This window comes from Falco cherrug, chromosome 1 (genome assembly GCF_023634085.1).
Source record: "Falco cherrug isolate bFalChe1 chromosome 1, bFalChe1.pri, whole genome shotgun sequence".
In the NCBI taxonomy this organism is placed as follows: domain Eukaryota; kingdom Metazoa; phylum Chordata; class Aves; order Falconiformes; family Falconidae; genus Falco; species Falco cherrug.
In genome coordinates, this window is record NC_073697.1 from 106749800 (window position 1) to 106774823 (window position 25024).

Here is a 25024-nt window from a genome sequence, read left to right on the forward strand (position 1 = left end):
AGCTAGGGACAAGAGGGAAAAGGAGCCCTGAGAAACTATCATGAAAATGATGTCTTGACCAGAATTCATCTAGGATCAGTACTGGAATATCTGAGGGAGCAGTTATTTGGGTTAGGAGTCAGGAGAGTTATAAACAAGCAAAGATGAGTTTGAGAAACCTGAAAGCATCTGATCGGGGTCTTCTGGCAGCTGTTTCAGGACTGGGGATCATCAGCAACCCATTTCCACCACACCTGGAGAACTGTAGCATTTCCAAGCCCTTTATTCCAGTGGTGAATCTCAGAGAAATCGACCAGGAGCTTCAAGAGTTATTAGGAGAAATTGGCTAATGCAGAGCAGTAATAGGCCTTTTTTTTTTCTTAGGAAATCCAGCCTAAAAAGAAGCTTCAGTAAATACACATAGTAGATTATTTAATGTAAGCTCTTCACCTACCTCAACTTTAAACTAACTAGCTGAATGACTTGTTTGTGCGTAAAATAAATGCTTATTTTAACTTAAGCACATTGTGGAAAGCCTCAAACCCTCAGTGCTGCTATTGGCTAAATATATTTTCTTAGAGTATATACAAGGCTCTAACTAAGGTTTTGTCAGCCATTCCATTATATGTCTCTCATCTCTGTCTCTTAATATTTATCACCCATTTACACATCATTCCAGCCTTAATCTGGGCAATCACTCAGACCTGGCATGATATTTCTCCCCAAAATGGTTTTAATCCACCAACGATGGTTTCAAACTTTCAGAGCATCAGTAAAGGTTGTTTCCAGTTGGCTTTAAAACAGCTCTTCAGCTCTCGGATGCCCACTGCCTTCCCCTGCAACATGCAGTTTGCTGTGGGCTGGGCTCGTTTCCCAGCATGGGCTCTCTCATTTGGCTCCAGCCATGCAGGGACTGGAGGGAATGCTTCCCATCACATCCTCACCCACAGTGCCTGTGTAAGGGTGGTCTTGGGATGTCACGTTTTGGCCTCAGTGTTGGCCACAAGTATCTGTCCTGTTGCCACAGTTGGGTCCATGTTGGCTGGAGTACTCTGTCACAGAAAAGCAGTGTTTCTATGATAACATTTGTGGCAGGTGCTGGCTTGGGTTTGCTAGCATAAACCTGACTTCCCATAACTCTCGTGTGATGGCCCAAGGTCTTGAATGTCCTTCCAGGCTGGCATCAGGACTGCAGTTTGTCTGTGGTCAGCGTGAAGGACTCCCTATGAGTTGTGTGAGGGTGACTGTGCATTCGCTCTCTGGTCTCCCTTGGACCTGTGTATTGTGGTACCAAGCGGGTGTCTCCTCCTTGTATCTTGAATCTTGCAAAGTAGGATGCCAGTGAGCCATCACTGTCTGGGCTCTGAAACAGTGTAGTGGGACTCAGAAATGCCATTTCCAATTCTGCTGCTCACTTGCCAGCTCCCTTCCTCAGGAAGGAAATGGTGGTTAGCATCTCTCATGGCCTATATTTTCATACCAGGCTTTATAATTCATACTCACTGGGGTTTATAGGTGCCCCAGATGACAGCAGAGAGACCCTGGTGTCCTGGGGATTGGTGGCAACAAGGACCTCTCAGCCTAGCTGGGGCTGTTTTGGTTTCCCTGGAAGCAGGGGGCACAGGGCAGGAGATGGCAGGAAAGGAGGCTTCGGAGAGCAAAGGATGGGGTAATCTGTGGGCATCAGTATGTAAGCATGCTGTGTTGACTATGCTAATTAATTTTGGCTGAATGAGAAGCATTTATTATGTGTCAGGGGAAGTGTGATGAATGGGAAGTCAGGTTTTCCCCTGTATTATTTCAGCTCTGTGGTCTGTTCGTGATTTATTCAGTAGCATTTATGGCGCTACTAGTCTAAAACCAAAGGGGAAATTCATTCAACCCTTTCCTGTCTTTCTTTTTTTCCCCTTTCGGTTTTGCTATATTTCTGCTTTCTTTTATTTTTTTTCCTCTGGTTTAAAGTCTTCCTTGCTTTTTGGGTAGATGGATTACAGTTCTGCACCAGGCAGCTTGGTTTTCTGCTGTTCAGCTCTTCCAAACAAGGGCAGCTTTTCCAGGGACTTCAAATGCCCAGCTTGGGTGATGAGCTCTTTCAAAAAGTCCCATGTGTCACTGGAGGAACTGCTGTGCATCAAGCTTTTCTGGAAGGCTGGCCTTGGTGGTGAGTGGCTGAGCTTATAAAAATCAAACCATATGCTCTTTGAAAATAAAACAAATACTCTAGACTTTGTCACATAAAATATGATCATGAAGCAGATGGGACAGTTTGGGGCAATTGACTTGCCCCTGTGTTCTGTGTTTTAATCTTGTTTGACAGGAAAAAAACACTTCTCCATATCTTAAACCAAGAATTACTGTGTTTAACCACAGACCTATGTATGGGGAGCTGGAAGGGCTCGGAAGATTTTATGTACCTTTTCCCCTTACTGTTCAGAGATCACTGCACATTGCAGGGCCTGCTTGTGTTTGCAAGCTAGCATAAAGCAACATGCAAATCAGTGCAGCTCCTCCATTTTAATCCCAAATGAAGGTCAAAACCTTTATCTATAGGGCTGCCAACCGCACTGGCACTCTTCGTGTCCCTCAGGCACAGCAGCCTCTCAGCGTGCCCCCTGAATCAGATTGTGGAGTGATGCAACACCCGTTTACTGCATTGATATCAATGTCTCTTTCTGTCTATAGAAAACCTGCTTTCCTTCATGCATAGCCTATAGGGAAGCATCATTCATGTCTTGCAGTTTATAAATTGTGCATGCTGGGTTCGATCTTCTTCTGGTGTAATTGTACTTGGTTCAGTGTGGCTGCCCCAGAGACAGCAGTGGAGGATTAGACCCTATTCTGGGACCAGTAATCCCCCTGTCTGTGGGACTACTGGCAGGGTGTGTGGGTAGTTCTAGCTAGTCACACTGGGACACAATTCTTTTGCTTTTGAGTCAGAGCACACAGAAACTTGTTGAAGGAAGTTTGCTGCTAGTAATAGGTTGGTTTTAAGTGGCACATAAACCTGCCAGCTCTTTATGGAGGCTGTCGGGCAATAAGGACATGGGGAATTATGACAGTGGAGGCATGGTACGATAGTGCTTTGCAGATGATGTCTCACAGGGGATGTGCTATTTATTTATCTAAAGGAGCAGGTTTGCAGTGCTTTTTCAGAAGAACGGCTTCCAGGCCAGAATGTCTCAGTGCCTGCATCCACTTCTTCATATTAGCTTTGACAGGCTCTAAATCTGGGGCAAAGAGGGGTTGGAGGGGCAAGGGAGCGCCCCAGGAGAGCTCAGAATGATGTCGGCAGGAGCAATTTCTTGCTGGAGACCTGTGGTATTTTGCAAAGAAAGCTGGGCTGCTTTTGCTGAGAGCTGCAATTTTTTTGTCGCTATTGTTGTTTACAAACCGAGCCATTCATTTAGGATTGAAACATTTAATTGCATTTGGCTTTTCTCAGTCTTGTACAGTCTTGTACCAGCCAAGGAAGGAGGGGAGAGGATGAGAGGCTGTAAAAAAAGAGAAAAATTAGTTTCCGTCTGGCTTTAACAATTGCAAAGGACTTTTACTGCCGCTGCAGCAGGAGACAGTTTCTTTCCTCACGTCTGTCCTGAGCTCGGATGTGGTGTGGCTCTGCCTTGTTGAGCAGCTGCAGTTGTCCCCCTCGGAGACTGCAGCAGCGAGCAGATTCCTGCCTGCAGCGAGGGGGGCAGGACTGGGGTGGGCTCGAGGGTGGCCCTGGCCCTGTGAGCATGCAGGGCCTCTGTGCTGCCTGCGGCGCTGGCATAGCTGGACAGTGGCCAAAGCTTTACCCATTTTAAGGGGACTTGCCTTTAATTGTAATTGCCAGACCCCTGTGGGGCTTGTAAAGAAAAATCTCAATCGAAACTGGCAAGGCTGATTCTTGTTTGCTGCTGGATGGTGTGTCTGCTTTCATAGCTTTTGTCTTAGAAAAAAATCATGCTTTTGTGCTCCTGAGTGGGAGCTGGTGAAACCCATCCAATCTGCCATGCAGCGTGGGTCTGCAAAATAGCTCTGCATTTCTACATGGCATTCTCCTTCCATCTGAAACAGGGCTGCAGATGCGTGGCACATAGAGGGAAGGGGTGTTTGTACCACTTACCATAGGTGTATGAGATCCCAGGCTAGAAGGAGAAAGATTTCCTCAGAGAATGATGCAGAGCTCTAAATTCAGCTCCTGTTGATCCATCTAATGAATTAAATGGAGCCTAGAGCAAACCCCCACCCTTTTCATGGGAAGTTATGCAACATTAATACCACTATACACCGACTTTTGCAGGGCAGAACACCCTCTGTACAGGGGGAATCTAAAAACATGGACTGAAACCAGTTCCACTAACATGGTGCAGGATAGATTTCCCATAACATCCTTGTAAGGCAGGAGGATTACTATTCCCTTTCCTTTAACAAGAAGAGAAATGGAGGGCCAGAGGAACAGCCTTTCCCAAGTTCTGTGGTGGGAGGTGAGACGTGCTTGAGTTGTCTTCCTTCCTTCACTTCTTGTTATATGCTGCATTTGACCCATGATGATCTGATCTGCTTCCCACCTCCATCTCCTTTGACTTCTGGGTGATGGTTCATCCAAGACTGTCTTCTACTCAGTCCCACAGGCGCAACCTATTAGCTGTTGCATTCAGGAAGCTCTTTCTGCATGCCAGAGCGGGGCTGTGGGGATTTTTGTCCACACGGAAGAGCAGGCTCTGGTTTTGCAGGCACAGGCGAGCCGGTCTGCAGTCCCTGCCTGCTGCAGGGAGTCAGCTTTTCTCCTAACAGCTCCATTTAAAGCTGCTGCTTTTTAATAGAGATTCAGTACAACCATTTTAAGAGGGACACAAAAGAGCAGTGCTGCAGTGCATTAAAGCCAAAGAAGGGCAAAGTAACAAGTCAGGATGTGGCCAGTTCCTCAAATAGCTTGTGTTACAGCTTTGTCTTTCTGTGCTTCTCAAGTGAATAAACCGAGGTCATGATTATAAAAAGAGCAAATAAATTAAATCCCAATATCCTGAAAGCTGCTTGTGTGTGTTGGTTCAATTAGCACACTCCAGCGTGAGGTCAGTGTCACTGTTCCCTAAGGGTGCAGGACCTCCAGTGTTAGGCTGGTGGCTGGCTCAACAAGTGCAGCGGGTGGAGGACCATGAAACAGAGGGGATGGCTCCAGGAGAAGGAATTACAAACAGGGAGGCAGTGAAATTTCAGTCATCGCTGAGATCAGTGATGCTGTTTGTTATCCATCTGGCTTGAGAGCTCAGCTCATTTTCCTTGTTGCATGCATGACTTGCAGTGGAGGCCAATAAGCCAAGTTTCCACCAAAGCCTGTTCTCCAACTTTGCTTTTGTTTTTGCGGTGGGGTTAGGAGGTACTTTAGAAGTCAGACAAGAAAACAAGGAGCATGCTCTTGTTGGAGCTAAGCAGAGTAAAGCTTTTTGTTTGGGGTGCAAACCAAAAACCTTTCATTTGAGTTAAAATTTAAAATTGAAAGAACATTTTGCTCTGTGTAACTTTCCTTAGGCCATTCGGTAAAACTGTCAGCCTTGAAGCCAAGTGCTGAACTGCTCTTAGGAACTGGTGTAATAAAATAGTTTGGCATTTCTGAAAGAAAAAGAATTTTCCCACATTTGGGATAGAAATAGTAGCCACAAAGACCTGTCTTTCAATGTGCTTGCTCTTTTTCCAAATAATATGCTGTGTTTTTACTTTCTACTTGCTCAGTTATGATAAGCCCTTCATATCCCTCTGTCAGACCATGCAGTGAGACCTAGTACTCCCTCAGCACTAGGCAGAACTTTGCAAAATTATAATGTCTTCCTGTCCTCAAGTCACTAAAATGAACTATTTCCAGCCTCAGCAGTCAAGATGCAATATGCTGCTTATGTCCCATTGCAAATCCCCAGGCACCAGGATCTTTAGGCTCCTTCCTGCCGAGTTCATTTGGGTTTCTCCTGGCTAGTATCTGCCAACTGTGGCCCCAAGGCACATGTGGATAGTACTTGCAATAAACTGCTTCCCAGTATCCCCACAGCAGTGGAATGCCAAGAATTGTGGCAATATTATTCTAGGGAAGATGTACAACACAGGAGGCCATAGTCTCACATATGGGACAGGTCTCCTCAGCTGCCCCTGGAGTCAGCAGGCAAGGGAGAAGGGATGTTTTATACACAGAGTTGGGCTGTGGGGCAGTCTTGAAGGCTGGAGGAGGGAAATTCTCTTTTCTCTCCCACAAAACAGCTGAGATTTTTAGGATTCCTGATATCCCTATGGCTGTAACTATGCTATTGTATCAGTTTTTGTAAAAATGAGAGACAGATAGCCTGTGAGAGTCTGGGGAAGAGAAGTTGTGGCGTGGAGGAGAGTCTGGGGAAGAGAAGTTGTGGCGTGGAGGAGAGTCTTAAATCCCTCCTTAGTTTTTCTCCTACCTGCGAGGGAGTAGGCAAATGTCCCCATTACAGGATTGCTGACTATGCTAGAGCCTTATCTTTCCTGCAAAACAAATGAAGGAATGAAATTAAGCTGCAAGCAATTGACATATTTTGTAAATAATAATTTAGAGACAAATCCTTTTTGCTAGGCATTTCTAATTGCTTCCTTTCTGTGTACAGCTGTGTTATCTCGCTGCTGAGCAATTCACAGATAGGCAGGGGTGGATGTGTGTGTGTGTGTGTGCATGCATGGTGGGGGTCCTGGCATCCTCCTCCCAGGGTCACACTCGTGTAGAAGGCAGGCACAGAGGGCTGCCTCATGCGTGCAGTACATTGGGGTGTTCATCCAGTCCATCTGCTGCAGGGTATGTCTCTCCTGTCGCAGAGCTGATGGGACGAGACGTGTGTCCCCTCCAGAGCTGTTGCAGGTCGCCAGCCAGGAGATGGCACAGGAGGAGGTGAGCAGGGCTCTGTGTCATGTGCAGCTTCAGGCTGGCTGGTGCTTGGCGCGCTTTGTTCACTATGGTGTGAGTTTCCAGCCACAGTGAGCAAAGAGCTGCTCCCTGTTAGTGTTGCTTCTCTGGTGTGGGGAAGAGTCAGCCTACACCTCTTTAGAGAAATCTCACAGGTACAAAGCAGGCTAAGAAGTCTCCTCCCAAGCTCTTGGAGGCAGGAGACCTTAGGCAGCATTTGAGCTCATTGCAAGGGGTGAAAGACAAATACACTCACCACCTCCCTCATCAGTCCTGTCCTGTGTATAATTTACGATACATCATGTTACATTTTTATTACTACACCATTTCTCAGACTCTTGGCTGGCATGATTCCCAGAAGGCAATGCAGGAAGGCTTTTGTATTGAGACCTTAAACAGAAGGAGCGATTCCTCATGAGCCTTTGTATCTGTATGTGGATTTAACATGCGGTTCCTAAAATAAGCTTTGATAAAACGTGGTTTTGTGTGTTAATAATTGCCAAGACTTTTTTTTCAATGGAATTGATACTGGAAAAAAAGGCTCAGAAGAAGTCATAGAGGAAATGAGAGTCACCCCAGTCATCTGCATATAATCACTTCCAGTATAGATTGCAATTGTGTTTGAATTATAGGGCAATCAGGCTGTCAGGCTGGTAAGTATTATATAAGACCCCTGGAATTTCCTTGGAAGCTTTCAGTACTTCTTAGCCTTGAAACCTAGAGAGGTTTTAATAGGAAAAGATGTGGTACTAGGCTGTGCTAATGCCGTGTATTGATTTACTACCTGTAGCAGATGTTATGGGACATCTGACAAATTGATGACATATAAATATTGAGGCCTGTGAAACACAGTTCTGGAGTGAGGCTTGTGCAGGTGACAGAAACAGTACTTCTCAGGATAAGGAGCCTCCCTCCTAACAGCACATGCTGGGTACATGTGCATGCAAGAAACTTACCCTTGCTTTGGAGGCAGGAGCCTGTTCTCAGTGCAGGAATGAGACATTCGTTCTCAAGTGCTCCCCTAAGTGTGGTAGGCATAACACTAGAATGCCTAAATTAACAAAATCTAGGAAGTTTTGGTGGAAAGATATATTTAATGCCTGGCCTCATTCTGACATGAATGATAACATAAGTGCCAAGGCAGGTTAAAAATAGGCAGCATCTCCAGCAAAGTTCAGGAGACCTGGACCTGCAGGGAGAAAAATCTAGCACAGAAACAGATGCTGAGGGCAGGGACTGAGTTTATTTCTTCTTAAAAAATGATACCATGCATCTTCTATCACCTGTGTTTCAGGGTCATCTAATGAGTCAACAGCAATTGATAAGTTTCTTCTTAACTAAGTTACTAACTTAAGTTTACTTAAGTTAATGTATGTAAACATGCCTAAACTTAAGGTTTCTCTTCCACCTGGTAATGGTCTGGCTTAAATCCTGCTTGGGTTTGAGTCATTCTTTGTGCATGGCGGGGGTGGGCCATTCAGAGGCTTGTGATACACTTTGCAGCACCTAAATGACCTTTCGAATTTCTGTGGTTTTCTGTTGCCTGTCCCCCTGACCTGTTTCATCTGTTTCGATTGCAAGCTCTTTGGAGCAGAGCTTGTCTTTTGTACAGCTCCTAGCACAGTGTAAGTGCCTTCACTTCAGCCTGGTTATTTCTAAAGCACTGCTGTAAGACACACATCACGACTGCTTCTGGAGCTTCTGTTCTTTGTCCTTTGCTTTATCCAACTTAATGTCCTCTAAGCACCAAGTCTTCAAACTTAGCTCTGAGTGCTTAACAAGACTCTGGAAGGCTCATTCCCTCCAGCCTGAACAAAGGTTGTGTGAGCCCACATAAATAGCCAGTTCTCCCTCTCTCCTCTCTCCCCTGCTGCCCTTGGGAAGAGACCTCCCAAAAGCAAGGCAGAGAGAAGTCTGTCCTCAGCTCTCAAGCAGTAATCACACTGGCAGAGGGAGGAGGTGTTCAACATCCAGCCAGGAATCTCAAGGAAAGCCTGCCCCATGTGCTGGCAAGCTCCCAGAGTTGTGTCTCTGCCTGCTTCAAGATGTGGACATGAGTGATCTTTAATAACAGTCTTGTTGCTGGTGATGCTCCCTATTTAGTTTCTGCTCTAAGATTCACAAGGTCTTGGGCTCTACACCACATGAAGAGCTTTAGAGATCAGGGCAGGAGGGAGAGAAGAGAGAAATTCTGCTGCAGCCTTGAAAGCCCACCAGTGATGCTGAAATATCTCTGGCTTTCTCTTTGCCTCTGTCAGCATTTCTCAGAAGGATGTTTCCAACCTTGACTTCTGTGGAGGGAGATGCAGACTCTGAAAAAATCCAATTTAATGAGAGACAGAGAAATGTTTGGTAGATAAAGTGCTGTAGTGGTTCCTCACTTTCCTCTCTCTGCCTGGAACTGAAGCAGCTCCCTCTCTGCAGTGAAACAAACTGAGCTTTCACATTGCTCCTGAATGGATGGATCCCCTGTTTCTTCATGCGGAAGTTCATCGAAGGTACTGCCTTCCCAAGCTAGCCTGACCTGCAGTCATCTGGATCCATCAGGATCTAAGGAATGCATGCACTGTGGGCTATGGTTCATGTCCTTGTTCCTCATCAAACTGAAAAGCACAAAACAAAACAAAAGGCTGTGAGTAACAGCAGGACTGTTGGGGAGCCAGGATCTTAGAACATCTGTGGTGAATCTGCATGGATTTGTAGTATCCCCTGCTTTCCTGGATAGGTTTTCATAGTGTACCAGTGTGCACCTCATTCTGCAGTAGATGATCACACACATGAAGCTGTGTTTAGTTTGACTTATGGTGTGCTCTTAAATCTACTCCTCCCTGCTGTCCTGACACTATGAATAGACTCCACTCTGCTCTCCCCACCTGGCTCCCAAACTTTCACCCAATTTGATGGCAGGTATGAAGAAAACACACTTCTCCACAACCTGGTGCTCTGCTTGCATCGTTATTCCATTCCAGACTGTGAATGAAAAATCTTATTGCATTTGAGGGTGTGCTTGTAGCTGGTAATTAACACCCAGCACACTCTGCCAATGCATCTCGTACTTGCTTTACAGAAACCTAGAGCTGAAACAGAAGCCACCAGGAAAAACAATGTCTGCCAATTGAGTTAAATCTTAAGTAAAATCCCCAGCCAAATGACTGCAGAGTAAATCTGGTGAGGATGTTGCTCCTGCACTGAGCTCAGGAGGTGTTTTCCAGCTACAGGGCCCAAGAGATAATGAACATTAAGGCTAATGGGACTTATGCAGATCTGTCTCCTGCTCTTGTATGCTGTGTTCCAGCTGGGAGCGGATGCTTTATGGGGAGTTAACTCCTCCAAACTTGTACTGAAGTGCTGACAGAGCCGAGTTTTGAGCGCTGCTAATGGAAATGTCTGCTTTCCAGATGAACTTGGGAAGTGGGGTTAGACACAGTATACACAAAGGCAGAGAGTAAGTCCTGTACTAACAGATTAAGTCTGCAGCTTTCAAGGGAAAAACTAATCTGTACATTAAATATGCCTGCTGGCCATGTGGCCTGGTTCCAGCATTAAGGATTGCTCTTGCCGGCATGCTTTTCCCCCCTCTTTGTCATCCTTTCTGAACATGAGCTTAACAGAAAGGCCAGCACCCCTGTCCAAATGCCTCCCTAGTAAACATGCCTAAACCCCTAGCCAAGGCAGCTGTCAGAGCCGAGAGTGTAAATTTTCACTGCCCTGAACTCGCTACACTTTCTGGCATGTATGGAGCTGTGTGAGAGAAGTTTAATGGAGTTGATATTGTGGAGAGCAGCCTTGTCCTCACTGGCCGGATTGCCCTGTGCTTCTCTGATGTGACACCACTTCCACTAAGGATGTGATCCCCAAATGTGTGGGATTTTCTGGCAGCTATAAATTAAATGCCTGTCTGGAAGGGAATTGAGCAGCTGGTTCATTAACCCCCTCTGACAGTCACTGTCTTTACTGCTAGTGCATGTGGATTGTGTGTGGGTTTGGTTTTGTTTCTCCCAGTTCATGGCAGAAGAGGTTACAACCTGAATGGCCTCCCCTTGGTCTGCTTGTGCTTCTGTGTGACTCTAGCTTCTGCAAAGTGTCTGCTGGCTGAGAGCACTTGGCAACCCTTCTCAAGAGTCAGCCACTGCCAGGGTCATCAGCAAGGCTCTGCCCAGCACCTGACCGCTGGAGGCAGGAACAGGGAAGCTCTCATGGCCTGGGTGCAAAGTGGGAAGAGAATCAGAGCCACAGTTTGGTAGCCAAGGTGCAATATTGCACCTGCAGTAAGAATCTGCAAGGTGGTTACAGGCCTGAGACCTTCTGGGAGACAGCTGTTAGTTTTAGACCTCTGCAGCTCTTCAGCTACTTGTGCCATAGCATAAGATAGCAATGTGCATGTGCATGCATACACAGACACATTTATACAGACAGTTATAGTAAGAGACAATTTGCTGCCTCAAAGAGTCTAAAGGCCAGAATTGGAGAGGCATTTGGATGCCTAAGGCTGCACTGAAATGGGACAAGACCCAAATGAGTTAGGCACATAATTGCTTAGAACAATTTTAAATACTGGGCACACACATGCATCCTCAGGGGCCTATATTGTCTTAGAAAACCTGGTCCTTGAGCAGTAAGCAGCAGGGAGAGACACAGGAAGGACTGCAGTGCCCATTTGCCATGTAGGAACTGTGGCGAAGGAAGTACCTGTGACTTTCCCAAGGTCATGTGAGAAGGCAGTGGCAGAACATCCTCTTCCACTGTGCTCTGCCCCAGCACCAGCTCTCTCCTCTCCCCTTAGCACCAGGGCTGAAAGGTAAGACACACACTCACACAGCTCCCCAGCTCTCTCCTTCCTGTTCATTTTTGCTGGGTCTGCCTGTAGCTGCCATACTTGAACCTCAGACCGACTCAAAGAAGTTTCTCAGGAGTCCTTGAGCTCCCAGAAGGGGTAGTGACAGCTGCAGGCTGCGATTTTGCTTGTGTTCTCTGGTTTGGACCCTTCCACCCCTCCTTCCATCTCCCCTCATTGTTTGTCTGCTATTTTCTTTTGATTTGCAGCTTTACCGAGCACTGAGTTTGCAGCAGCATGTGATTACCCTGTATGGAGCCTTTCCCACTGACAGCATGATGAGTGGAGACAACGTTCAGTGCATATACAATTTAAGCCAAGCAGGAGGCCAGTCCAGCACCTCACTTGCCAATTAACTGAGTCGATATTGTGCACAGGATAATGTTTGTTGTTTGCCTGTGTTGCTAAAACACTTCCAGAGTGTTTAGAGCAATATAGCAATATCCTTACCTCCCCCATGCAGGGATGAGCTCTTCAGCTAAACCAGGATGCCATAGCTCTGAGAACAGCTAAGGAGGAAGGAAGGAAACCGGGGACCTCCATGGCTTTGGGGTCCTTCAAGGCTTTGTGTGAATATGGCAACAGCTGCTACAGGCCTTTTCAGGGTGTGGGAAGACAAGAGGCTGTTCCATTGAAACTGAAAAAGAAATTGTATCTATGCAGATAAAAAGGCCTTCAAGAAGATGCGAGGCCATGGACAGACCATCTGCAAAGCAACCACATAAAGGAGCCACAGGCAAATCTGGTTCCTACTGATCTCCCTCGCTTACGTGTCATCGTAAACCGAGCCTTGCTGTCTGATTTACAAAGAACTGGTGTCTGTGCTGTTTCCACTGGCAGCTCAAGGCAAAGGGAATCCAGCATAGAGAAACTACAAGTGGATGCATGTTTCTGCTGTGTAGCAAGCATGTGCCCTGGGAGCAAACCTGCTGGCAGCCCCGTGGCACGTGGGCGGTGTGGGAGCATGGCCGCTCACCTTGGAGGTAGCTGTGATTTCCAAGGAAGCTGGGGCTGCGAGTAAACGGCAGCTCCTGCCAAAGGTACTTGCTGGCTTATTTTCCATTCCCTGGGGGTGAGCTTCCACTTCTTTCTGGGGCTCAGTGTGACTTGGAGGCACCAGGATCTGATCCCTGCCCAGATCTGGGGTTGTACATCAGTGGGAGTCGCTCATGCTTGCAGGGGAGCAGATGTGTTCTTGGCAAGGCTAGCCCATCTGCTGGAGGACTTTGAGAGATGCCGCAGGCAAATTGCTGTTGGTTCTCTCAGGACAAGTTTCTGCCTCAGGTTTATTTCCTTCCCAAAGAACAGAGATAGTGTTTTCCTACTTCTCTGCAGCGACACGACAAAGTATGTCCATGAGGCACTTTCCATACCCAGGCAAGCAACGGTGGCTGCAGAAACATGCTGGCACACAGGGCCATCAGCATGCAGACTGTGGGATGCACCAGCCCTCCTCATGTGGTGGTAGTGGGGTGATGGCAGTACAAGAGAGAAGAAAGGGCCATGCTCCATTTTGCTTTTGTATTTTCACCCTTCATCCAGCATTATCAGTATTGTAAAACACTGTTGTCCACAGAGGCTTACCTGAGCTCAGAAGGGGCCTTTTATGATGGCTATGAGCAAAAATAAAATCCTTTTAAGCTGAGGTCTCATCACTCCATTCCTCTAACAGGTCCCAGGCCTGTGTTTCTTGGTTGGTGTCTCACCATCCTTCACCATGTGCCATGTTCACTGAAAGCACCTGGTGACCACAAGCATGGGATTTCCCCCTCTCTCCTCCTCTTCCTTTTTCCTGGGCTTCACCAGGAAGTATTTATTAAGTGTCAGAGTGATAAATGAAAATTCATATTTTATTGTGAATTATTCCAGCCCTGCAGTGGAGCCCAGATCTATAGCCTCAGAGAGTTATTAACTGCTTACCGCAGAGAGCTATAAAATCCTCATCATTTTCTTCAGCCTCTGCTCTGTCAGGGTGAAGGAAAGAGAGCCAGATTATGACACAAGATGGTTGGAAAGCTGCTTCCAAAATTTCCCTTTGATTGGAGTCCAGTGTTGGCTGGAATGATTTCATCAGAGCAAGACAGGTCTCTCAAGAAACACCTTTGCTGGGGTTTGTTCTTTCCAGCTTGCTCTTCTCATTTTCAGGTTGTAACTCTCAAACTCCTTATGAGACAGCCCTTGGGAATCTGGCTCTGGCAGTGGTGGTTGCATTTCTTCCCTTGGTGGTTTTATTCAGAGGCACAAAAGTAAGCAAATGCCACTCAAAGATGCAGTCAGTGCTGTCTTTTGAAAGTGCTTTCTCCAAAGACATGCTAAAGCTTCCCAAATAGGTAATGGTATTCACATGCCCTTCATTGCTGCACGTGGGGCTTAAATCTGTCACGTCCGTCTGCTCTTTGCCCAGGCTGCAAAGCAAATTCCTGATGCAGTTTCACCATTTCAAATGTCTGAATAGGAGCTGAATTCCTGTTGACATCAGTTGAATTAGGAATGTGCTCTTCAATTCTTTTACTTGATGAGAAATGATCTTGGCTCCTTGTGTCCTGCAATCATCTCAGAACAAAGACCCTGCTGGCTTTTTCTGTAGCCTGGCTGCTGCCATTTCCCGTCAGTGCTGCCTCAGCAGTTTTGAGCCTTGTGCTGGCACATGTTGGTTTCCAGGCAGCTGTGGATGGCCGAGTTGCGTTGGCTCTTGTGCTCAGAAAGGAACTGGGTCCTAGGACTTGGGTGGCACGATGGCCTGGTGAGCGTGTTCAAGTAACTCATCCTAGCAGTTACTGGTGATGCTGTCTAAAGGACTCGCTGTTGTTTCTTAGATGGTGCAGGAATCATTGCTCCTCTCATCCCAATGGCTGACAGGGGCTCACACCTCAGTCATCGTAAGGCTTGTTACTGCCCGTTGCAGCAGAAAGGCTAAAGATTGACTGCACCCAAAAGGCTTTCAAGGCCTTTCACTATGCTCTGGTGATGCAGGACTGGACAATTGGCTGGTGCAGTGCAGGAGGAATACATGCTGACTAGGTTTGTTTGTTGTCATCTTTCTCACAGGTACATTTTGTGCTTTTCTGCCTTGGATTTTACTCCTGCACCAAGGTAATGACTTCCTTTTGTAATGCTGATTGTCCAGAAATGGTTGCCTTTAGAATCTATCAGGACATAAAAAGTTTAGGTTGATCAAGAGATGAAGATGGCAATCCATCTCTCCAAAGACATTTGACAGCTAAATTCATAGATCCTCTTGCTACTGGAGGATTGTTGAGAGGTAGAACAAACCTCTCTCAGGACAATGACTGTAACAAAGACTGAATCATCTTCCATGCCTTCACATACAGGATACTTTACTGGCATATTTGTTTCTGCTTGAATTCATGATCTGGGAAGGGACTAAAAGTGCGTGCACTGAGTCGGCATTGGAGTTGGACAGGCTTGCCTGGAAAAGGGAGGAGGGATCCTGCTATGGGAATAGTTGAAAGCCAGTGGATTCAGTCCATTGGTGTGTAAGATCTATTAGTGTCTTATAAGATCTGATAGGTGTAATGATGGGCTAAATTAATGTTTGGAGTTTTACTTAGCTGGAGCTAAGATCATCAGCGTGTCGAGCAAGATCATCAGCAACATTTAGGTCATCTTCAATGCAACAGTCATTTTATGGGCTCCAAACAGCAGCAGCAACAGAGACGAGTGAGGAGGAATCATAGCTTGCAGCTTGGTGGTCTCTTGGGGCACTTGACATGTTGCTGCCTCCATTAAATGAAACTCCACTTCTAATTATATCCCATAATTATAGCCTTCAACCAGTGTGATTTGTAAAGAGAGGGGTCATAGATAGCGAGATCAGTCTGAGATTGACTGTGCAGTGGATATCAGTAAACATCCTTGACTGCCTACCAGAGTCTGACAGAGATGTAAAGGACTAATGCAATAAGGCAGGGCACGCAGCTGGATTGATAGAAGCAGTGGTGTGGCCTCTGGCCCCTGAAGATATTACGTGACAAGGCAGTGAAAGCTGCAAACAGGAGGGCAAACCATCTATTCAGTGTGACAGTATTAGACAGAGGTTAAGAATCTTGTGGACTGCTATCAACATCGATGAACGGTCTCCAGCAGGGATCTGCATTAACACGTTGAGTGCTACGCTGTCTTGGGTGTACAGCAGCTGTGTCAGACCAAACATCCCCATGTCACAGACGAAGCCCATCACTCTGAGACCATGGCCAGAGCAGCAGGGCTTCTGTGTCCCTGGAAATGGGCAGTCCATCTGAGGTGGCATCTTGGAAAAGCTTGGCAGACCAGGAGGGATGCAGTTGCAGATGAACTATTTAAGAGCATGGGATGATAAAGAGTTTTGTTTTGTTACCTAGAAAACCCTGTGGTCAGGCTGGATGTGTTGCTGTAAATTATGCAGTTTTGGCTTGAAATTGTAGTCATGGGTCTGGTGCTTTTCTACTGTGTATTTCTTCAGTAGCCTCCAAGAGTGGTGCAGGTTCCTCTCCCAGGGCTGATACCAGTGCAACAGAGACTGTTTGAGTAAGAGTCAGGCCTGTAGTTTATCCACTGAGAAAGAACCTGTGTGTGGCTCTGCTCTGGCCTCTTGCGCCTGCTGAGCTCAGAAAAGCTCGATGACTGACCTCTGCACTGAGTCTAGTAAGTTGTGGTTCCTCCTATGCTCTTCTGGTTTGGATCTAAGCGATGGAGAATAGCAGTACTCTCTGGTCAGCTCTTCCAAGGAGTAGTTCCTCTACCTGTTAATATTTGTGTTTCAGATGCTATTTAAATATTTCATTCTCAGCTTACAGCCACTAGGTCCTTGGTGTATTAAGGCAGCTAAGGTGATGGAGACTGAATGAAAATCAAAACCAGATTGTCTTCTCATTCGCCTGGTGATATAATTCCCCTTGGACTTGAATTGTATGGGAAAGGAGACAGGACTGTTCAGAGGACATAAACTGACCTACAGATTGAGATGGGAGAGTTGGTTTGTCTTTGCTCCAGCCAGCTTTATTTTGAGTTTATTTTCTCTGGAAATGGATTGTGCAGATGCATGTCCTTTGATTCACCAACTTCTGTACATCTCAACCAATTTCATCTCTGTTTAATGGGGGGATAGTGGTCTTAAAAGGGATGATGCCCATACAAGTTTCACAGAAGTAGGGGTGAGGAAGAAGAATGGGACTTTGTAAGGCTAAAATGCCCCAGTTCCAACTTCATCAGTGTGTCCCATGGGAGAAAGAGGTCCAGAATGTCCCCCCATTTGGAAAAGCTTCAGCAAGAGCTCACAAGCAGTGAACAGTGAACCACAAAATCATTTAGAAATCTGATTTAATTGTGCTGGTGTTCAAGAATTTCTTCTTTATTTACCTTCATAGCATACGGGACCCACTTGACTAGAAAGCGTGCAGACATATAATGAGAGACCGTCTGACCCCAGCCTCCCATAGACTAAACGGATAGAGTAGCCAACAGCCATTTTACGGATGGGGAACTGAAGCAAAGAGAGATTAAATTATGTTCTCTAAGTCCCGCAGGGCGTCTGGTTGACTGTCAGCCAGTTCTCTCTTCCTTTCTTGTCTCTAATTCAATTCTTTGATCAGAGGGTTTGGCTTTTGTTTCTATAACTCGTCCAACCTTCTTCTTGTTTCCAGCAGCCTTGTTACAGATTTTAGCAGGCTCTGCTGTGCTGGCACGACCATTGTTCTTCTCTGCAGGATGGGATGTACGTCTGAGTAATTCTTTGCATGAGTTGTCTTTCTCTCGGAGACATTTCTTCAGTTTCTGTGATACAGAATAAATTGCAGTACATAGCTTATTAGAACAGCAACAAAAAACTCCCAAACAAACCTTCAAAATCAAGGCAGTTCAAAGAAGCAAGCAGCAAAACCCAGCATGAAGCTGTAGGAATACAATTAGAAACTCTCCCAGTAGTTCCTGGGATAGACTTATCAACAGCCTCTGCTCCCTAGGCCATCAAATGCTGAAGTCTGGGTTTTCGGTTTTGTTTTCTCCCTCTGAACTGAATAGCAAAGGGCATCCTGTCCTGCAAGGTAGGATCTGGGTGGGAATGCTCAGCTTGTGAGATGCTTCCCACTGGTGCCTGTGGGTAAGATCCTGGCTCCTCCTGTCGACCAGCTGCCTTCCTCTTGAGGTGAGGAAACCAGGGTACAAGAAGTTCTCTAAAGACCAGCACATCCCCTGGAGCGTGTGTACTGGCAGGGCTTACATGCAGGGGCCTCTGTTGCATTCGCTGAGAGACGCTTGGAAAGCAGGACCTGGGCACTGCACCAGTATTAAAGTGCCCTCGCTTGAGCTACAGCCACGAGCAGCTCAGACTCCTGAGCATGGAGTGATGGAACTCTGTGCCGCTGTTGGAGAAATTCAGGCAAGCTCAGAGGTATGCTCTGGAAGGATTCCCCTGCTTCTGGTGCTTTTCACTGCATGCTGCTGCCTCTGAAGACAATGGGGGTTTGACAACCTGTGGGAAGATACTCCAGGGCACCTGACTTTCCATCTCTTGGCACCTGAAGCAGAAAGCACTTCTGTCCGTGACATGCTCTTTTTTCATTTTTGGAAAAACACAGCTTCCTCCTCTCTGCACCTCTTAGCAATGCAGCTAAAATCTTTCCCAGCTAAAAATCAGATTTACCAAGAATGTCTTTTATTGATTTACAGGGTTCACCTTTATGAACAACTCCAGTATTTCTCTTTGGACAAAATGAAGCAATATTAAACATTGTAACAATAAATCCAGGGCACCCTCTTCTCTCCAGGGTGTAAGGTTATCCAAATGTATGCTCTTGTATTTATCATTTACCAACAGAACTATTTAAACGACAATATTTGACAGGAGTGGTTGTGTCGGGTGTGATGGAGTGTGCGTTATAAAAAGACAGTAAGAGAGACTTTGCATTTGTCCTTCAAACATAAAGTCGATTTTTGCATGATTGGTACTTCAGAGATCATCTTCAGCGCAAGATTAACTAGGGACAATATACAGTGAAGTCAGATGACTAAGACCCAGTGGCTTTTGCTGTGTGCTGCAGTCTCCCAGAGGGCTGTGTACATCTGCAGCGTACATAAAAGGTGCTGAAGAAAAGCGAGTTTGCTTATGCTGTACTGCAACTTCCAGACGTGAGATTTTCAGAGGGGTGCACACCCCTCCTTGAAGATTTTGAGCTGGGGCCAAAAAGTTTTAACTCCACCAAGCAATCATGGTTTTAATACATTCTGCAGCAGTGACCAGCATCTGTAAACAGGCCCAAATCTGGCAATTTTGAATTCTGCTTTCAATCTAAGAGTTACTCTGGTGAGTACACAAGCCTGCTTCGGTCTCAGGAGCCCTTTGGGGCACCACCCCTGAGCAGCAGTGTTAATGCATTATCACATGGTGGGTGGCTGAGGTCAGATGGGTCAGGAACTGACCCTTGCAGAAAGTATGATTGATAAGGATTCCCTGCTGAGTTGGAGAAAAGATGCAGGGAAACTGTAGGAAAACCATAAGCTCAGTGCAAGGTACAAGGTATCAGACAGGCACAGTTCACCAGTCTGTGGTGCACAGAGGCGTAGCTGCTGGCTGAGTGCAGGACGTGTGGAAAATACACCCTGAATACAGTGCAGAGAATAAGAAAATATGGTGTGATACTGGCTTGTGGAAGGGCAATGAATAATGTTTCTGTATAAAGGCTTTTGCTAGAAACTTGCTATTTCATTTGAAGGAATGTGGAAAAATGTAGCTCCTGGATAAATGCGTGTGCTAATGCATCTCCATGCGGTTGTCACAACTTGCCCTGTATTTTGCAGTTCTGGGTCTTGTCCTGGAAGAGAGACTGTCTGGCCAGAGAAGCACACCCTGGCTGCTGAGCTGACAGATGATGTGCTGAGCCTGGAGCTGGGGGGCCATGGGACATTACTAATTACTAGTATGCTTTCAGCTGCAGGCACCTTTTGACAGTGCTTTCCCCCAGCACTACATGTTGTACAAACAGAGAGCAAGAGCTCTGGGGTGCTGCACAGCTAGGCAGACATGGTAAAGTGTTTTTCTCAAGTCTGGCAAGGCAACTGGTGGCAGAGGCAAGAATAGACAAGGTCTTCTCTGTTACCCTCCTGCAGTTTCCTTGCCACTATACTGAAGAAGATGCAGTTCCAAGCTACAGGTGGGTTGGAGAGACAGAAATATTTAAAGTCAAGACTGGAAAAAAAGGAATGCTGCACTCAGATCTTTCATTATTCCTCAGGTAACTCAGAGCTAAAGTGTCTAGATCATAGTAGGAAGAAGGCGTTAGTTTTGTAAGCTCTTGTTCGCAAAAATGTGAGCCTCTGTATGCTCAGCTGTTGAGCCAGGATCTTAAATGAGTCTCATAATGTATTTACCAGTGCTGTGAAGTTCACCCTTTTATACTAGATTATGGTAATAATGGTATTGTGCAGCAGATGAAATTAGTTTTTCTACACAGTTTTGTTTCATCTCAGTGGCTAAATGTGTGAAATAAAAGGTGCAGTTGGCAGTATTTTCATGGGTAAGCCAGTTTCCTCCCACACCCACCCTACAAACACAGATGCTTCCTCATATCCTGGGGACAAGCTGACTGCCAAGCAATGCATGAAAGGACTGTGAGAAGCGAGGGCTTTTTTAAGATTTATATTTACCATTAGGATAATTTTGGAGATTTATTACTTTTCAGACAATTGGGGACTGTTAAGTGCATTTCACGTGGGCTGGCATCTAGCATGGACTGTAGCAGCCCTGAGGGATACTAGTATGATGACCATTTTTCTTTCCCACTTGCACACACCAGTAAAAAGCACCCACATAGCTATAAGGACTTGTATGTAGCACAGGAGGTGTCACTGTACCTCTGCAACCTCTTTAAATCATCTCTGGGTGGTCACAGTAAGCTAGTTGCCTCAGACTGAAACATGGGCATCCCTGCAGTGCTGACAGCGTTCCTGCAACCTTGCCCAGCACGGGCTCAATTTGAGAGAGCACGCTGTGCGCGAGAACAGCACACATCCAGCACTGTCCTCTGTGCTGGTGTGTGAGACTTCAACCAGGAACAACATGAGGCACGGATGAGGAGGAGTGTCAGGACAGTCTCTAGCATCTTGGTCCAGGACAGTCTCTAGCATCTTGGGCCCCATTATATTAACAGTTGGATTATGTGGGATGTTTCATGGACTTGCCTGTTGATTTTTCAACCCAAAGCCCTTTCTCCTGCGGAAAGTTATTTACAGGAACAAAAGCAATGACATCTTTTCTCATTCCTTTCTGAACCTGGGATTTGCTGTGAAAAGATGTCAACAAAAGATCAACGCTGAGGATGTCCCTCAGCAAAAGTTCACATCTTTTTTCCTCAAAATCAACTGAAAAAAATTTGTCCCAGTTTCCATAATCTTGTTTGAGACCAATCAGTATCCACTGGTTGATCAGTTGAGAATTAACTTGAGGTTGACCAGAGAGAATTAAGACTCCTGCTATGCAAACTTTAGCTCCTGTGAAGCATTTTGCTAACTTCTCTTCATGAGCTGCTGGAGTAGGTAAAAATCAGGCTACGGGTTCTTATCACACATCCCAGATTGACCTGGATGAATGTCCAAGCTAGGAGTCATCTTAGAAATTTCCCAAGCAGATTTTGTTGTTTTCGTGTTCTGAACAGATAGCAAACTTTATCTTACATTTTATATGGAGTGGTCCAGTCCCAGCCTCCCACATTAATCAGGGCTTCTGCAGTCATCAGTGTCCCAACAACGAGGCCAAGGCAGAGCAAAGTCTTTTCTTAGCTTCAGTAGCAAGTTCTTTAAGTTTAATCTGATTAAAGATTTGTATCAGGAAACTGAGAGAGACAGAGGAGGAAGTGCTGCTGCTCATTTTGGATGGGGTGAGAAAGTAGGTCAGGCAGAAAAGTGTATTATTATTACCAATTCATTGCATAGCATGTGCTCTGGTAAAAAAGCAAGGCTTTGTTTTTCTGAGTACTACTTGCACTTGTGAACATTTCACAGTAAAAAACCTTCAAAACTGTACAGGAGTGAGTCCAGCCTGAGCGGAAGTGCAGCCACCTCCAGGGTCGAACACAAAGTTGCTTTAACAGCTGAGCACTGACCACTGGTGACTGAAGAGGTTAATGTAGCCTCAGAAATAACATGTTGGGAAGAAGCAAGTCTAAGTATCTTATGTGCACAATAGCCTTAAAAGCCCCTTCCACCAGCCTTGTGAAGAGTGCTTATGAATTTCATCAGAGGAGCACGTACAGCTGTGAGAAGCAGCAGGCTGATTTCTCTGTGTCTGCTTCACGTGCCAGTAAGCTTGTTAGCTTTCTCACTGGGTTAATGAAAAATACTACTTCTTTCACCAGTCCTTGCCTTGCTGATACCCTTAGCCCCGACAGCACTGAGCCTTTAATGAGCAGATACAGTCAGAGCCCTGTTTTTTCTGTTTTCACCAAGAAGTAGCACCTGCAACAACATGCATGCCCTAACAGCACACAGGGGAGCTACTTCGCCATGGCCTGGAATGGAAGAGGGATGCCCGCTGTGCTGCCAGTGCTGCACGGAGAGTCGGATAAACCACGTTTAACTTGTGAGATGTGACAACATTATTACTCTGTGGCGATGGTGGGGAAGGAACCAGCTGCAGCGTGACAAACAGCTTCTTTCACGCCCTCAATGACAAGCACACACTGCTATGTGCGAAGAGGATGGAGGTGTTTGAGTCCAAGCAAGGGATGGACACGCCTGCTACAGCATGAACCCATCTCTGCTTGTATTCAGCGCTGTTGGTGGGTTTCAGACCAGTCCTCATGTTCCAACAGGACGTGTGTGTGTACATGGGTTTTTTTTCTTCAGTCTAATTTTTCGCAACAATCGTATGTAATTTTCATGCACTGCCTTGTGTCTCAGCTTCATTCATCACCAACATGATGGCCAATTAGTCATCTCTCACTATTAAGCAATGCTAACAGCTACTTTAAATGCAAGCAGAGCCTTAATCTAGTTCTAACTCAGATCGACGGTGATACTTGTAATTAGGACATCAAACAGAGGAGAAACTTGATATGTTTATAGCTGAGGGAACCTTTGCATTGAACTATTTCAGGAATAATTATGTATTATCTTTATTAACATGGCCCAAGTTACTAAATAATGGGTCATGCTTTTTCATTTGGGGTGTTAAATATATATATTTTAGAATCAGGCTAAATTCCAGATTTCAGTGCTGTCTGATTTGCTGTGAGCTGCTGCCTTGCCAGCCTAGGCAGAGCATTCATTACAGGTGCAGGTTTACTGGGAAAGGGGTGTCAGGCCTTCCCCACACCCCACCCTGGCTGGGGTACAGATGCCAGGGCATATGATGTAGTTTCCCTTCCATCCCCCACCCCACCCCCTCTCCCAGTTCTTTCTGGGGCATCTTCCCCATGCAACTGGATCTGACCATGCCTTGATGTCTCAGGCTAGAGGGATGTTTGGATGCTGCATGCTAGATGCACATCACTACCTGCTAATACACATGGTACCGTTTGCAGATGAGAAATAGTAAGTGCCGCACCAATTTCCAATCAGAGTATGTGTGTTTCTGTCTGTGAGATACAGATGCAGAGCAAAGCAACGGCATTTATAGATTTGCAGTATGCCTCTCCAGGAAAAAAATAGAAACTAATTCCCTTCTGTTTTTCCTTTGCCCCACAGCATACATGGCTCTGTGTTGATTTTAAAGCACTGCCTGGCACATCCTCTTCTCCTGCTTTGGGCCTGACTGGAAGCACCAGGCTCGTTTTGCTGGCACCACTCCTTCACTGTGCCAAACTAGGATGCTGTCAGTGAGGTACAAGGCCCTCAGGTGTTTGGTACCCAAGAGCTCCCTTTTCAACTCCCTTGTAGCCAGTTCATATTACACATCCGCACTGCTCTGATTTGAACCTGGGGTTGATACAATGCTTGCAATGATGGGTAAAAATGAATAAAGTTCTTCCAGAAAGAAAAGCAAAGTAATAAGGGTGAGGAAGCCATTGCAATAAACATACATTGATAAACATCATGAATATGCCTCCTCAGACATGCTTTGGCCTAAGCAGCAAGGGTGACAAAAATCAGATAAACACCTACCAGGTTTTGATGAGAAAATTCAAATTGAACATTTCCCTCACTGGAGGATCTGAGAACTTGCTTGCTCCCTTGTTTTGAGATTTATAAAAAGGAAAGGGGGAAAAGGAAAGAAGTTGTTTTGAAAGCAGAAACTTTCTATTTAAAACCATAAACAGGAAAGGGGGGAAAGGTCAGTGTCGAAATTCATTGGGGGAGGGAAGAAAAATATGGAAATGAGTTTAAACAAAATGTTTTTCTTTCTCTGGAGATGGCTGTCTGTTTTTCTGTAGCCTTATTAATCAGCCTGTTTCTGTCTCTGCTTTTAAAAGAGACAAGGGAGAACAGAAACCCAGTGAGTGAGAGTGTGAGAGTGAGGCTAGAGAACCACTTTGCACATATATTTATAACATTAGTATTGCAGTTCTTTGATTCCAGCTTTAATCGACCTTCTTTTCTCCTAATGAGCCACTCAGAGAGATGTTTGCCTCTTGCAGCGAAGTATTATACTCTCTTTGTTCTTCCACTGGAAATCCACATTTAGGATCTCACTGAGAGAATACCTTATCCCCTCAGTTCTCGCATCTGGGCTGACATACCCAGGAAGCTCTTTGCTGACCACAGCTGGAAAAGCCTTGGCTGTGCCAGAGGTAAGAACCCTTTGAGAAATGCAATCACGCAACGGCCTCTGTGAGGGTCCTGAAATCTCAGGACAGCATCGGCTATGTGGCCTCCACTCCATCCTTGAAGCCGGATCAGAGACCAGGCTAATGGTACCAGATTCCCTGATGCTCTTTAATAGGTCTTCTGTTTGGCGTTTGATCTAAGACTCCATGTTTTCAGGGTCACCTCAACTGACTACCTCTCCATATGGAAATCCTTCAGTGGTGCATGTAACAAATCAATAATGACTTCAGTGTGGTTCTTTCTCTGTTGGAAGGCACTAATGAACCGTCAGGCGGAAGGCTCGCCTGATGTTCATTAAACCTAGGAAATGCCCTGCAGCACAGTAACAACTGCAACAGTAAAATAAAAGTGGAAAGACAAGGTGGGGTATCCATTCACTGGCAAACCGTACCTCCAGCCGGCACGTTTGCCTGTGTCCAGAAGCATTGTCAAATCAAGGGTAGGATCTGGGCTGGAGAAAGCTTTTAAAGGGTGGAGAAAACATGGGTGAACTGTTTGCCTCTTCAAATCCTGGACTAGACTTCTCTAAAGGAAATGTTGGAGAGTTTTTTCAGGGCCAGTCA

At 45.9% G+C, this 25024-nt stretch overlaps 1 long non-coding RNA gene across 1 annotated transcript in view; it reads left to right on the plus strand.

Moving 5' to 3' along the window:
- Positions 1-2005: 2005 nt before the first annotated feature.
- Positions 2006-25024, plus strand: part of LOC114016029 (uncharacterized) — a 140915-nt gene continuing 117896 nt past the window's right edge. Inside the window, exon 1 of the long non-coding RNA XR_008733115.1 lies at positions 2006-2140. This is a non-coding gene — a long non-coding RNA (uncharacterized LOC114016029). The remainder of the gene's footprint in view (positions 2141-25024) is intronic.